At 41.8% G+C, this 16,506-nt stretch overlaps 1 protein-coding gene across 1 annotated transcript in view; it reads right to left on the bottom strand.

Moving 5' to 3' along the window:
* ANKIB1 (ankyrin repeat and IBR domain containing 1) overlaps window positions 1–16,506 on the bottom strand; it is a 493,668-nt gene that overhangs the window by 151,950 nt on the left and 325,212 nt on the right. The window lies entirely within an intron of this gene.

Here is a 16,506-nt window from a genome sequence, read left to right as displayed (position 1 = left end):
ATTGTTGATTTAAAAGACATTTACACTCAAATATTTAAACTTGGAAAGCCATACTTAACCATAGCTATTTCATAATATAAGAAAGCAAATGTGTAGAAGAATTATCAAATACAATTGAGGAAAGGTTACTTTGGTTCCCAAATATTGCTACTATATGCATATCTAACTAAAATCAAATCTTTTATCTTACATGAGAAAAGGCTCCAAACAAAATAACACAATTTTAACATCCATCTCACAACTCAGTTTACTAGTGTTTCAATAATTGGTATGTATAATTTCTGAGAAAGTTTGTGAACCCCCAGGTATAATAATGAGAATTACAAATCCCTTACAATGATATCCTTGTTTAACTGAAGCCAGCCTTCTTATGCAATAAAAATGTATAAATTAAAATATTTTGTGTTTCTTGAGACACAATGTATAAAATAGGAACAATAAGACTAATTCAGAATTGGTGTCTCTGAAATAGGAAGTGAACCCTTAGTTTCCTTAGCACAATTAACTGGCTAATTAGAATCAGGTGTTTAAAAATTGGGTAACAAGCAAACCACCCTGCAGAGTAAATCTGCAGGGCTGAATTCATAGATCCTGTCCTATATAAAGGTATAAAACATTCTGAATTTGGTCTTACCATAGAAGTAATGGGAACTCATTATGCCATGATGAAAATAAATTTCATAGAACCTATGAAAAATAGTTGATGCTCACATGTCTGGACATGATTACAAATCTTTTTCTAAATGTTGGAGGCTTCATCCAGCGATTCTACCCAGGAGTAGTGGTTCTGGTAAAATCACTCCAAAAGCAAACTAGAAAATGATCTACAAAGTCTACGAACCCTAGAACTAACATCTAAAGATCTACAGGCTTTTCTTGCTGAGGCTGATATGAGGGTTCATGCATCAACCATTAAATAAAAATGAATGTGAATGGTGTTCAGAGGCTAGCTAGAAAGCACTGCTCTCTAAAAAGAAACTAGTAACTCTACCCATTGTATGCCCGGGCAGCGAGCCTTTTTATTGGCATATCTGCTCTTGTTTTGAGCAGAATTTCCCTAGAAATTCACTGTAAGAGTGTCCCTTCCACATACACACACCCTCATGCAGGCTCTCTCACTCTGGCACATACACACATCCCCTCATATAGGCTCCCTCTCTGAAACCCACAGTCAAGCATCCCGCGCATTCCCTCTTTTACCAACCAAGCTGTCTCTCACACTCCCCCAACACCCCCTTTCTCACAAACACATTCTCTCTCACCGGCATCCCCCTCCCCTCATATAGGCTCCCTCTCTCTGAAACCCACACTCAAGCATCCCACCCACCCTCTCTTACCTCCCATACTCTCACACCCTCCCCACCCCCCTCTCACCAACTATGCTCTCTGTCATCCCCCCTCTCTCACATACACATTCTCTCTCTGGCATCCCCCCCCATGCTCTCCTCTCACCCTTCCCTCCCAGACACACATTCTCTCTCTCTTGTATTTAACAGGTGATCAGATCAATTCCCCATTTGTGCGCTCGGATCGGACGGAGGGCGGAGTGGTGAACAAGGCCAAGATGGCGACAGCGAGCGTGCGGGCAATATGGCGACCTCCTTGGAGGGTCTCCACGTGGGCAGACCCTGGAACAGCCGGGGCCTGGCCCTGCTAGGGCGGATCAACCCGGTGGCACAGATTCCGATCGCCGATCTGTGCTCCTCCTCGATCTTCGGAGACCGGACTAAGTAGAAGATTTACACCTTATCTTGTCTTTGGCACTTCTCGGTTTTGCTCCGGGCGGTCTCCGGCTGCAGGGGGAGAGGGCAAATACCTTCACCGCCATGCTCGAGGGGATGCACCCGCTGCCTCTCAGCCTTGCCCGAGATCGGGTGCTAAGTCCTCGCCGCGATTCGGCCGCCGGAACGAGGCTGCCTCTATGCCACGCCCGAGGATTCGGGGGCTAGGTCCCTGCCGCGAATCGGCCACCGGACAGAGGCTCACCTCAGAGGGACCACGGAAATCACATCGGGAAACTCAACTGGGGGAGGGACCCGAGGGTATCACCGCAGGAGTGCGGGGCTCGTCTTCAGGTAGGTTTCTTCTTTAAATTTCGGTTTTGTTCTTTAAATTTTGGTCTAACGCTCTGAGAGCGTGCAGATAGTCCCTAACTGCTATGGAGATGGAAAATACTGAGGAGCTGCACTTCCTGCAGGGGTATATGTACTAGGGGCTGACGTCAGATTGAAATCTGATCCGTCTCCAACTGCTAACAGGAGTACACTATACCCATTGGTCCTGAGTCCATCTGCTACATGCTAGGAAAACTGATTTACCAGCAAACTACATTTAAATGCCTGTGGATGAAAATTATAAAAGTAAAAAATTGTTTTGCTCTGTAGGTTTCTGATATAAAAGTTGTGGATATAGATATGCCCTCTTTGCATATATTGAGATCCAAAAATGGTATGCTGAATCCATGGTAGTTCAGAGAAAACAATAACAGTGTCCTGCAGGTTCAACCATCTGTGAAATTCAAAAAGTTGATCTTTAGTTCTCATCCAGATTAAAAAGACAGTCTATATACCTATTCCAAGATAATATTTGGATGAAAAAAAAAATGAGGCTGGGTACAAGGTCATTTCTTCAAAAATTGATACATATAAATTAGCAAGGTCTGGAGCCATGGGCATGCCCATGGCTACAGTGCGAGTCTGATGATAAATCTGTGTTTGAAAATTGAAAACATTTTCACAAAGAACCAACTTAGCTAATGGTAATATAAAGCCGGTGGGGATGTGCTGAGGTGCAGGTCTCTGATTCAAAACATTCAACAATATCCAATGACTCTAACTGAGGAATGTTAGTATACAATGCCCTCTACATTTAGAGTAACAAAGATCGAAACTTCTGGCAGCAGTTCTAAGGTGCACAACTTTCACAATATATGAGCTGTATCTTGTACCTAGGAAGGTGCTTTATGCACATATGGTTGTAAAAATCAATCCATAAAAATTGCAAATGGTTCCAGTAGATCTGCTCACTGTCACTATATGTTGGCATGGTGGATTCAAAAGAATCTTATGATCTTAGAGACTCCATATAACACTAGTATGCAAGGTTTCTTGACTTGTAAAAAGGATCACTCAAGTCAAAAAAGCTTGGTAAGATGCTTGTGATAAGTTGTCTGTGGTTTCCATCAATCTTAGAGAAGGATCGTGGGATATCTAGGAGTAATATTGTGGATTACCCACTTGTGGCAATATCTCATTTGTGTAGAAAGTGGCATCCATGACAACTATAGCTCCGCCTTTATCTACAGGTTTGATGACTAACTCCTGATCATTAGTCAAGGTATGTAGTGCTGCTTTCTCAGATGTCATCAAATTGAAAAACAGCAGTGATTATTGTTCAATGATTTTCAAATCAGAAAAACCAGATTTTGAAAAGTTTGAATGCACAGGTCTGTTGGGCTTGGAGGTATCTAGATTTAGGCTTGACCACTGATATGGCCTGAATTGGATTGACTGAGCAGAAATGTCTGATCCATAATGTTCAAAAGAATCTGTGTAAATGTACATTACATTCAAATGGTAAATGTTTATATTTAAGAACATAAGAAAGACCACGATCAAGTACTTGATTTTGAACAGACTATAGAATTTTACCTGATAGATTTATCACTGCCAATCCAGATAAGTCTGGGATCTCGTGCCTGGTCTGTGCCATATAGCAGGATCCTGTTGTCAATCGTTGCAAGAGTATTGGCACAGATGACAAGGTCTGCGTGATTGTTTATCTTGGCATGAACTGCCTGAATCCTCAGAGCTGTTAGAAGAATTGTCAGAAGAGGAAAAGCTTTTTCCTTTGTTTCAGTTTCATCTTCTCTATTTTTTCTGGGCAACCAAGGCTAAACCCTTGATGTTCGCTAATCATGTTCGTCCCTGCAAAACTTAGATACTTTCATAAGTTTGATGTCAGACTTGAACCAGTCAATCTGCTGCTGTAATTCTTTTAATGATGAATCATATGTATTTGGATTATTAAGTTTCAATTCCTCCTGCAAAACTAAAGTCGGTGTTTGAATGTTTTCATTGTAAACTCGGTGCATTCTATGAGCAGCAACATCGGGTCTAATGCACATTTATTAAGGATGGAAATCTATTTGGGAATAAAATCTTCTTTAAGATACATGGTTCTTTATCAATCCTTAGACCTCTGTGGATCATTTGTTGTTTTACATATTCTATTAATGTGGCTGAATTAATTTTAGCTCTAGCTGTCTGCTTAAAAAAAGACAGGTAAATTCGTCTCACTGATCATATGTGCTATGAGACTATTCTTGAGTTATGCTTGCTATACATTTTGTACTGTGGCTGGATGTGTGCTTTCACTGTGTGTTTGACATAGCCAAAAAATCTATGCAACAGTGTTACAACCTGAGGCAAAAGTCAGAGAACAATTTCGGATTTTTTAGCTGAATAGTATATTTCCTAATGGTCTTAACGATAAAATTGAATGGTATACTTTATAATTTATACTAGCCGTTTAACCCGTTAAAACGGGCGAGATTCCATCGGTCAGACTGGCACGGTTAGAGCCGCTCTGTTCTCCACAACTTCTTTTCCTTCCATCCTCTCTCACCTCATCTACAACCCCTTCCCTCTCCCAGCCCTCCTCCACTCTTTTTTTTCTTCCCCAGAACTTCTTTACCCTTCCCACTTGTTCAGTCATATCCTCTTCCCCTCTCACCTTCCCTTTCCTTCCCCTTCTTCCTCTCTCCCTCAGCCCTCCTCCACGCCCTCTTTTTCTCTACTCCACTTTACCCTTCCCCACTTACATCCTCTTCCTTCCATCCCTTCTCATCTTCCCTTTCCTTCCCCCTCCCACCTCAACCCCGTCCCTCTCCCTCAGCCCTCCTCCATTCCCTCTTCTTCTCTCTGGCCCGCCTGACACTTAAGATACTGCCGCCGCTGCTCCATGGGAGGTCTCCGGGGGGGGGGGTCTCTCTCACATGCGCCTCTCCACCGGGCTCGTTGCTGGCCCGCCCGACGCTCTGTGATGAGGCGCGCACGAGAGAGAGACTCCCAGCGACCTCCCATTTCTGTATCTGTGCCGCTGCTGCTTCTCCCCGTGCGAGAGAGAGACCCCCCCCCCCCCCCCGAGACCTCCTGTGCTGCCGCCGCTGCTCCTCCTCGCCGTTTCCAAGACAGCCGTCTGCTGGGCTCCCCTCTGACAGACGTGCTCTCGCGCATGCGCAGTAGAGCTGCTCTCTACTGCGCATTTGCGGCATGTTGGTCCAAGCCCATTTATATGGTAGATTTGATTCAGCTTTGAAGTTTTGTCATTCTTTGTTACACTCGTTAGTGATTGACAGTTTAGTTTCTTCCAAAGGGTCTTTTAAATATGAATCCTGTTCTCTGGCTGCTTGTAACAAACAGACGGCTTTAGCGCCATACCAATAGACACAGCAGCCCTTCAGAAAGTGAGTATATACTCTAATATAACATTCATAAATTAGATTGCATAGATGTATACAGTGGAAAATAAAGATTATATAGCATATCGCAAGACTGATCTTTTACACAAAAGGCACCTTTAGCTATTTTGCAAGACATCATTTCAGAGGATGCTATTTCAATAAAGTTTATTTTTGTTGACTCATTGGCATTTTTATTTTTACATCTCAGTTGTTTATCCACTGATTGCTATGTACACCTGTGAATTCACACGAAAAGAAGATTACATTTTAATGTCCACTTTATAGGAAAATGGAGGATATAAGAACAATCGCTGAGAGCAAGTTTACACCATCGTATGACATGCAGCATTTAAGATCAGAGATTTTTGAGTTACATATACACACTTCTGATGCAGACATTTATTTCGACACATGATACCAGTGTCGGGGATTTGTTACAGCATTACATTGCTGAGGATCTGTTTATAACGGCACACCACTGCACTTTTAGAATATTTGCTCCATGCAATATCAATGCTAGCCTCCTCCAGATAAGTCTTATTTTACTTGCAAACAAATGAATTCATTTTAAAAAAAAAAAAAGTAATTTGTACAACCCATGATTATACTCAGACCTCTTGTCTAAAACATTTCTTAAGCACATCTGATTTGCAATTAACAGTTTGCAAATATTATGGTCACTATAGTAATTTAAGCAGACATCTTGCATGTTATTTATTGTATCACATATTTAAACTGCTCAGAATGAACATTTGGACATTGGTACTAATACGGAGGTTCCATTTTTCAAAACAACCTTCCTGATAAGGAAAAGCCCTTTCACAACTGACAATTACAATTGATTTCTAAATTCAATTTGGGAAGCAGCAGAACAGTTCTGTTACTACTTAATAGAAAAGCGGGAAGGCTAGACATTTTATTGTTCAAATTGCTTATTAAAGAAATTAACAATACAAAAATATCAGCACGTGGCATGCAGTGACCCTTACCCACGCCACACACAAAGCGAAACATACATTTTGAGTTTTTTCCTCCCCATTAATGTCAACAAATACACCATACAGTCAGGATAGAAACAGGCTAGACATTTTAATTCAACAGTCTTTCTTCTTTAGCAATTTGTCAGTCTTAATGAGTCTGTACAGTTATGTTAGCATAAATATTCCATTTGTTTTACTGATCTTATGTCTGAAAAACTAAGGTCAGAAGCAGATGATATACCTGACTACTGGAAGATTTAGTGACAGTTGGTTCAGAAATTTTCATTGTACAAGAATTTGAAAATTGCATTTAAGCTTGAATTAAAATCCTTTAAAAAAACTGATCACACCTTTATATTTTATGGGGAAAATTCATATTTCTTGACAAAAGCTACAGCAAGAGAGACCGGGATTTGATATGAAATGGCTGAAGGTTAAGCTTGATTTCTTAGATATGGATTCAGGTGTACTAGTTTGCATACTGTTCTATTTGTTGGCTGATTTGACAGATGGATGAATCTCTCAGAGCTGTCACTTATCAGGCTTTTGTTCAATCTGACAATAGGAAGAGAAACTTTTGGGGATTAGTTATGATTTGAAACCTGGAAATATTGCTCTATATAATCATTTTTAGAAACATGTCATTTTATAATACCAAGCAGAATGGAAATGCATAATAAAAAATTACATTAAATGAAGTATAACCAGGTACCTTTGTTTTCATTTTTTTTAAATTTTCCTTGATAATTTATCAGTGATTATTATAACTAATCAAACAGTAGAAAATTAGTGGGAAATTATTTTCCCCCCAATGATTGTCTCCTTTTTACGATGATTATAATAAACATGGAAATTCTTAAGGAAAATAACAAACTGAAAACGAAGGTCCCTAAATATAATATTGGTATAAAGTCCACAACAAGATTACCAGGTGCTCTTACAAAAAGAGAATCCCACCTCAACACACAGTTATATGCCATTCTTTTCACATTCTGTACAATGAGAGTCCCCATTGTGAGGGGTTGTGCTTTCCTTTGCCACATATAGGAACACACAGCAGCCTAACTTTAGTCTCCCCTTGTTACAATTTTTTTAATGCAATTTTTATTGCAGTTATGATTTACAGAGTGCTATCACGCTGCCCAAGCAAGGAAATGCTATCAGCAACCTGCATATAACATATACAAGGGACAAAAACAATGAGTAACTCTCCCTAATGGATTAACAAATTAGGTGAAGTATAACAGTGATAGGCAGGATAAGGAAGAAAAGAAGAAGAAGTCTTGTAACAGATTCCTGCTCCTGTGTGCTTCCATTTCACTCAAAAGTCATAACTTCAACTACTCAGATTTTTCTCCTATTTATATTCCCTCCCAATCACTGCAGTGATAATCTTCAGTTGAAGGCTCATTTTGGAAACCTACAATTATGGTTCATAAGTCTGGACATCTGGTGTTACTGTGGAACAATGACTAGGACTCCCCCCCCCGGACTGTGAATGCTATCTCAGCAGCATCTTCAGCTGACCCAAGCAATGGAAGACCTGATCCAGGCCCTCTGCATGACAGTGTATATAGCACTGCTGCAGAGCTACCGTAGCAGCCTTGAAGTAGTGAGGCTTTAAGCAGAATTTGATGAACAGACTAAATGTCTGGTCAACAGAAGGGCTTAGGAAGCAACAAGAGAAAGCACAGAGTGGAAAAAATGCCAAGTATTAACACCTATGTGCAGTACAAGAGATAAAGGGAGGGACAAGTTTCCAGATATAAGACAGAATTATAAAATGTAGAGTTTTGATGGAGGTGGTTAGCAATTCATGTAGAAAGAGATGAAGTTAGAAGTCAGATATGAGAAGAGGAGACAAGAAGCTGAAAGAGTGCGATGGGAAGATGATTCAGGCTACAGACATTTATATGTCTGGTGCCAAGCAATCTGCACGGACACCACAAGTAACCATGGTTCCCATGCCGCACCAGTCCCATGCTGTTATCTGGGGATTTGGGGAGGGGTGGCAGTCTGGTGATGTCAGGTACAAGGGTGAGGGAAGGATCACTTCCATGCAACCTGGCCCAGCACCGTTCCTGTCAGGGACATGATCCCATTGGATCAGGGATCAATGAGGCAGAAAGCCAAGGTGAAGGATAAGAGGGTGAGCAGAAACTGGTACAGCCCTTCTTCTTGAGCCATGTGCAATAGGTCAAGTTGTGCTTCTCTTTGCTTTGCTGAGCTACAGAGCTTCTCTTTCCCTCTCCCCCATGGCTGCCTCATCTCCTTCTCTGGAGGATACGCTCACTTCTACAGAGTGCAAGCTCTTGGGCTCCCTGTGGCAGTTAAGAGTGTCAACCCAAAGATCTGGTGGGGCTTGGGAATCGAAGCTAAGGGGTAGCAGGTATGCATGGGCGAGTCTTGGGAGCAAAAAAAAAAAACCAAAACAAACAAACCAAAAACCTGTAGTTTTCTCATGTGATAGAACTGGGGGGCTTTGTGATATTTTTGCAGGTTTTCTCTCTTGCTCTCACCCAGTCCTGATTTTGGCTGTGTTTTAAGACGCAGCAGGATGTTCATGCAAAGAGGTGGGTTCCTTGGGGGCAAGTTGCCCCAGGGAGCAGGTTTTTGAAAGCAAGGAGCAGCTTTGGTGGCTCCTAGCTTCCTACTGCATTCCTGATGCCTATTTGTTGCTGTGCTGTTTGTGTTTAAAACAGCAGCTTTCTCCTCCACATGGCATGGCCTCTTGGGGGGGGGGGGGGGGGTCTATGATGGAAGCCTGTTTCCTTGCACTCTGGAGGTGAGCATGCTGGAGCCTGGGAAAGTGCAGAGAGTTGCAGGTATTTGCTAGCCATTCATGTGGCACGATTAGCCTGTAGTAAGGAAAAGAAGTCTGTTTCACTTTGATTTTGTTTAAAGTGACCTTCTGGAGCCTGGGGAAGTCATAGAGCTAGATAAGAGGGCACCATGGAGGTGCATCTCTTATTTCAAAGAGAAACTTGGAATATGACCTCTCTGCAGAAAACACCCAGAGGCAGATAACCACTCCCCAATTAGGATCTACTGTGAGTCCTCTCCTCTCTTTGAAATAAGAGGTGCACCTCCAACTTGCCCCCAAGGAACCCACCTCTTTGCATGAACATCCTGCTGCGTCTTAAAACGCTGTCCTACTTCCACTTTTCCTGGAATAGGAGTCTTCAAAAGGCAATGTCCCTTGAAAGCAAGGAGAGTGGAATGAGTTGCCTCCTAGGAACCCTGTTGCTGATCCTCTAGATCTATTCTTTGAGAGGGAGATCCCTCCTTTGCAGTGAAATTTAAACATTATAGGTGATATACAAACTGTGCAGCATTCAGCTGTATAGATCTCAGTTTACTGACCCCACTCTATCCTACCCCCCATGCTTGCTTAATAGAGCAGTGGTTCTCAACCTTTTTCCCATCATGACACACCTGACAGCCCATGTTCACATGTGACACACTGCTCATTACAATTTACGGCAGAAATAAAAAATAAAGGTCCAGTATTATTTTTATTGTTAAGAATGACACAAGGAAAAGATACATATTGTATCTGAACAGAAATTGCATAAACGGTAAACATCCCACACCAAAACAGCACCAGTTTCCAGCATTTAACAGTAACCACCTTATCTAAGAAAAGGCAACACTGAAAATATTACACCAGGCCTTAAGACACCAATACATCTCCTATTAGGAAAACGGATCAAGTCAGGCTGCTATAGAGCCCTACACAGAAACTACATGCCAGTAGAGAACCTCACCTGAATCACATGTGCTGACCCTCACCTAACAAAGAATAAAGAGACCAAAACGCATAACTAGAAGCATGCAGACAAAAACTGAATTGGAAACCGCAACAAGCCAGAGTCTCTGTATGCAGTGCAACAAAGGAAAAAAAGAAACATCACCCATCGTTATAAAACAAATCAAGAAATATAAAATCAGTAGCAGTAAAACCATAGTAACAAAAAGAACAGATTTCAAAACAGCGGATGAATGGAATATCCAATAATAAAAACTCATATCAAAAATTTCTAGATACCAATAAAATATTTTAAAATAGCAGACACAAAGACCCAGTAATGAAAAATAAGGATACAAAAAAATGTTTTGCTCTGCATACCTGGGAACGTTTGATATCCAGGTGCCCTGAGATTGTTTTGAATAAGTAGGAGGAGGGATGGTTTGCTAGCAACTTTCTCCTCTCTCTCTCTCACACTGGCTCTCAGTCACTCACATATACACATGCTTTTTCTCTCTCACTTATATAGGCTCTTAATTACACATTTACACACATGCTGTCTATCTTTTCAGGCTTACACACAGAGGCTTTCAATCACACACATACATGCTGTCCTTTTCTCTCACACACAGACTCATTCACATGCTTATAAACAAGCTCTCTCTTTCTCTCACTTTCACACATGCTGTCAATCACATACTCACATGCTCCCTCACCTAAACCAGCTCTCAGTCACACACACTCTCTTTCACATGTACAGGCTCTCAATCATTCACATACATGCTATCTCACTCACACATACACAGGATCTCAAACACACATGCTTGCTCATTCACTCACTCTCTCCCCCTCCCCTGAACTAGCGGCAGCAGCAGCCTCCTCCACTTCTAACCCTAAATACAGCAGCAATCTACTTGATTTTCAGCCCTCGCGGAGCAAGGAGTCCCATCAGCAGCGGGGGTTGACGACATTCTTCATTTTTCTCTGAGCGGCGCTGCTCATTCTTCAGACCGCGCCTCTTCTTTTCTTCGGGCCGATGCCAAGGACACTAGCAAGGTCTCTTCTTCCTGCGCACGCACCCGCTGATCACCACTTCCTCTTCTGGGCCGCAGGGGGGGGGCGGGAAGAAGAGAGCATGCCGGTGCCGCTGACTCCTGCCGCGTTCCGCCCGGGCTTTCAGTGTTTTAAACCCTGGTGGAGGACCTATCTTGCTCGGGTAGGGGGAGCAGCTGGGTCAGCCGGGGACCGGGAAGTGTGGCGACACACCTGCATGTGCTTGGCGACACACCGGTTGAGAACCACTGTAATAGAGCAATGATTTACGCTGGCTTCCTGCTTTCTGATGCTGCCCTCCCATAAGAGCTCAGCAGGCATTGTCATTGTGTGAGAATTTCCTCTTTGTTGTCCCTTAAAGCAATCATGGGGAATTTCAAGAGCCTACAGTTCCTAAGATGGGGCCCCTTCCTCCCCCATCTGATATAGGTTACTTAAAAGGAGTGATGTTATTCATCTGCTTCTTGCATTATTACCCTTACCTTTCATATCACTTAAAATGGCAGCACCACTAATGGGCTGTGTGGAGGGGCATGTCTACAATATTGCTGTATTGCTTATCACATTGGTAGATGGGTTGCTTGGGAAGTATCTGGGGCTTGGGGAGAGGAGTGAGTTGCCTCCAGTCCCCAACTTTTGAGCCATCTCATAATATTTCAGCACAAGGCCAACTCCTCCCTTCAATTACATCCCATCCCAGCTCAGCAGGAGGTAGCCTGGTGTGTCTATCTTCCCTTTGTTCCTTGTTAAGTCAGAAAAATGCTGAGGGATTTTGAAGAGCCTGTAAGTCTCTGCATGGTCTTCAAGTATGTAGATATTAATTTATTCACATAGATGTGGCTGAAAGGAGCTATGTTATTTGCTTCTGGCACTCCTCTGCTGCATCCCCACTCCTTACCTATCACCTACAGTGGCAATACCAGCAATGGGAAGTGTGGAAGGGCATATCCACAGCATTGCTGAGCCAAGTGGGTGGACTGGGTATATTGTAATGTTAAACAAAGAAGTTGATTTAGTTGAGTTCCTCACCTGCCTTATTAAATCTGAGGCAAAGTTTAAACTTGATCCCCTGCATCCTTTTTCAAATTATTGGTTTACTAGGGCTGTTAGTGCTCCAGCCCAAGTGGACTGGGTTTACCCTTTGTAAAGTCAATCTATTCTATTCTGGTGAACCATCTGCCCAGGCACTGAGAATCAGAATAATGAACACTAAGTGGGAAATAGGAGATAAGATAGACATTTAAATAACTAAGGTTTTCTTGCACAGGAGGCATGCCTCTTTCAAAGGCAAAGTGGTTCTAAAATGAAGGGTTATGGGATGAAAGGAAATAGACGCAGGAGCATCTAAGAATATATTTGTTTACTGAGGAAATAAGGAATTCATGGAGCAGTCTCCCTGTGGAGGTGGTGGACACTAAAACAGGATCTGAATTCAAGAAAGCATGGGCTAAGGACAGAGGATTTCTGAGGGAGTAGTAGGGATTATAAAGTTGAATAGTGTGGATGGGCTATCTAGAATCTCTAACTAGGCCGTATGTTCCAATGGACCTAGAAGTATGCTATCCATTCCCATGACTCATTGGCCTATGTGTGCAAGGGAGTGATTTGCTACTGCTTAATTTTTATATAGCATTCTCAGATATGCGCAGTGCTGTGCAGATACATCAATGTGGAGGCGGTGCTGCTATGAGAGTAAATGGAAAAGTTATGCAGGTGCTGAATAGATAGGCTGGAGTGGTAGCCCTCCTCCCACTCCCCCAACTCTTTCAAGTTGGTATGAGGGTATTGCCATATTTGTCTCCTTGTCACGGGCACACATAGTTTAGCCCCTCAGATTATTATCCAACAGGATGAAATCTCATAGTGGTGGAGCTTGGGATGTAACCAAAGCTGTCTGGACAGGGCTTGAAGCTTGAGAGCATTATATGCTCCTTCAGCTGTAAGCCTGAAACTTATCCCACATCGTGTAGGAATGTGTTGTACTAAGTAGGGAGGTCAGAGGTGGCACCTATTTTATTTATTTTTAGCCCTCAGGGTACCCATGGGCCACAAAGCCCATGACCAAAAAAAAAAAATGCTAGCAGAAACAGGAGGGCTTCCCTACCAATCTCAGCTCCAGTGTTATCCACAGCAGTGATGTCACTAACATGATGCTGGGGGGAGGGGGGGGCAGGGCTGGTACTACCTTCATGGCCAAACTGTCATGTTAATCACTAGTGTTGTATCCTTGGGGCAGACTGGCTTGGCCATTATAACTGGACTTGCCAAACCAGCATCCTAGATATATTTAAGTCAATTACAACCTGTCATACCACGAGCACTATACAGGAAAAAAAATGTGCCCACCTTGCAGCATCATGCCACTATATTAGTATGCCTTGTGCATAAAAAATGGTTGCCTTCCTGTGTATATGGGCTACTAATTGTTGGCCCCAGATGTAAAATCCTTGTAGCCAACTGTAGCATTATGTTGCTGGTCAGGTATGGCTTTAAATAGATTAATATAAATGACGAAAAGTGCAGACAATTTCATCGATCCAAGCATTTAATGTGTAATCATATGGCAACTCTACTGTTCTATTTCAAATATTATTTCAATACAAAGTGGGGGTCCCCCAACACAGGACCCCGTGTTTCGCACACTGGCTGCGTCGGGAGGGACACCGTTGAATCAAGTGTTCTGCAACAAAAATATATAAACAGTTTCAAAACAGGATCCGTAAAAATAGAGGGTAGGGCCAACAAACAAAAGATTCTTATATAATATTTTTTACAATTGGACAGAGCATACCTTATCGCTGTGCAGATACCAAGTTATAGGGAGTACATTGCGGATACATTGCAAGCAGAATTTAAACGCTATAGACGTCTTTTGGCGCGAATGGATGCGACCAATCACAGTGTAGGAACAGCTAGCCAATCAGAGAATGGCAGGTAAGTCACAGCGCGGCAAAAAACTCTCAAGTGAAGTAACTCCACTCAAGCTCACCGTATTCAGGGAATAGATTCATTTCTGTTCCCTCTTAATTAAAATGTCAGAGAAATTGCCTCCCCGCACCAGGGGATGTACCACTTCTAAAACAAAAAACTTTAAGTCCGTTATTGCATGGGAGGATTGAACCCAATGTTCTACCAAAGGCACATTCTCCTTCAAATTATTAATATTGGACCTGTGTTCAATAATATGTGTTTTCACTTTTCTTAGCGTCTTCCCCACATATAATTTATTACAGGGACAACTAATAATGTATAACACCCCAGCAGAATTGCAATCAGAGAAATTATGTAGAGTCAAAGGTCTTTGTATATTTGGATGATCAAAAATAGAAATGACCATAGTTAAGGAACATACTGAACAATGGCCACACGGTCTGTGACCACCTCCAGCAGTAGAAATTACAGGGGTATGAACCGTATGGACCAACATATCTTTAAGATTCCTCCCCCTCCGATATGTAAACCTAAGAGAAGAGTGAAAAAGCCGGTTCAAAGACAGTGCCTCCCAATGTTTACGGATAATATTGGAAACATCCTTGCTCCTGATAGAAAAAGGGAGAATACAATTTACTGAATCATCTTCACTAGGATTCTTAGGTAAAAACAAAAGGTCCCGATTCACAAACAGTGCTCGCTTATATGCTCGTTTCAAAACCCTCCGGGGGTACCCCCTCAGAGCGAACCATGTCATCATCTGCTTAGCTTGGGCTACGTACTCATCCTTTATAGAACATAGATGACGCAACCTAAGGAACTGACCTATGGGAATATTCTGCTTAAGAAACCGGAGATGACAACTGTCAAAATTTAAAAGTGTGTGTTTCTGTCAGTGCTTTTACGATAAATGGTGGTGTGAAAGCTATTATTCTCTATAGAAATCAAAATATCAAGAAAAGGGATACGAGTAGGATGAATGTCAAAATTAAATTGTAGGTTAACATCACAACTGTTAAGCCAATCCAAAAAAACAAAAAACTGTATATCGCTACCTAGCCAAATCAAAAATATATCATCAATATATCTTAACCATACTGGTAGAAACTGAAACCATTCGGACGGATAGACATACTTCTCTTCAAACATTGCGACATAAAGACAGGCGAGGCTAGGGGCCATCGAAGCTCCCATAGCAATGCCTTTGATCTGCTGATAAAATTGAGAGCCAGATACAAATTAATTCTGTGTCAAAGCTAGACGAGCCAAACTCGATAGAAAATCTGTTGGGACTCTTACATGGCCAGATCTTAGATTCAAGGTATCTCCAATCACCTCTAAAGCCTCCTCTTGGGGAATATTCGAAAACAATGAAACTATATCTAAAGTCACTAGAAAACAGTCATTCAGTACTGAAAGTTCCTGTAAAATTGAAATTAGGTGCGAGGAGTCTGACATATGATTTAATCTTAGGAACAAAAGGTCTTAGAAAAATATCAATAAATTTAGATAATGGTTCCAAAATAGACCCAATTCCAGATACTATAGGACATCCTGGAGGATTTATTAAAGATTTATGGATTTTCAGGAGTACATAAAAAACAGGAGTAACCGGATATTCAGTTATTAAAAATGAAACTTCCCGGGTAGTAATAAATTTGCGATCCAGTGCTTCCTGAACAAGATCTTTAATCGCAGACTTCAGTGTAATCGGTGGGGTCCACTGATAGTTGAAGGTAGAAAATAGTGTCACCTAACTGGCGAGAAATTTCAGCCTCATAATCAGATCTATACAAAATAACAATGCCCCCATCCTTATCCGCGGGTTTTGTGACAATGCTGTGATCTTCTGCTAATGATCTGATGGCCAGCCGTTCATCTTTTGACAGATTAAAGAAAATATAATTCTGGGAAACACTCAAATCCTTCAAATCAAAACGAAAAAGTCTCTCAAATGCAACCAACAACGGATCTACAGGGGGAGAAGGAATCCATCTGGATTTAGTATAAACTAAAGATCCATCATGTGAGCAGGGAGCCTCAGCAAAAAATTATTTTAACTTCAATGTACGAAAGAAACGGTACAAATGAATCTGAACATTGAAATCATCATATTTTATAGAAGGTACAAAAGAAAGACCTCTTGCAAGAATCTTCTCTTCAGGAATCAATAATGGACAAGAAGATAAGTTAAAGACCGCTTCACTCACATCTGTTGCTGCTGCCACGGATCTGGTCATTTAGAGCCAAATAGGTTGAATGACTTCAGACCTGCCTTTTGTGCCCTGCTCTTAAAATAATTGCAAATCTCTCCCGTTACAACTGTCGGC

The sequence above is a fragment of the Rhinatrema bivittatum genome, chromosome 2 (genome assembly GCF_901001135.1).
Source record: "Rhinatrema bivittatum chromosome 2, aRhiBiv1.1, whole genome shotgun sequence".
Classification (NCBI taxonomy): domain Eukaryota; kingdom Metazoa; phylum Chordata; class Amphibia; order Gymnophiona; family Rhinatrematidae; genus Rhinatrema; species Rhinatrema bivittatum.
This window is presented reverse-complemented; position numbering and strand designations above follow the sequence as displayed.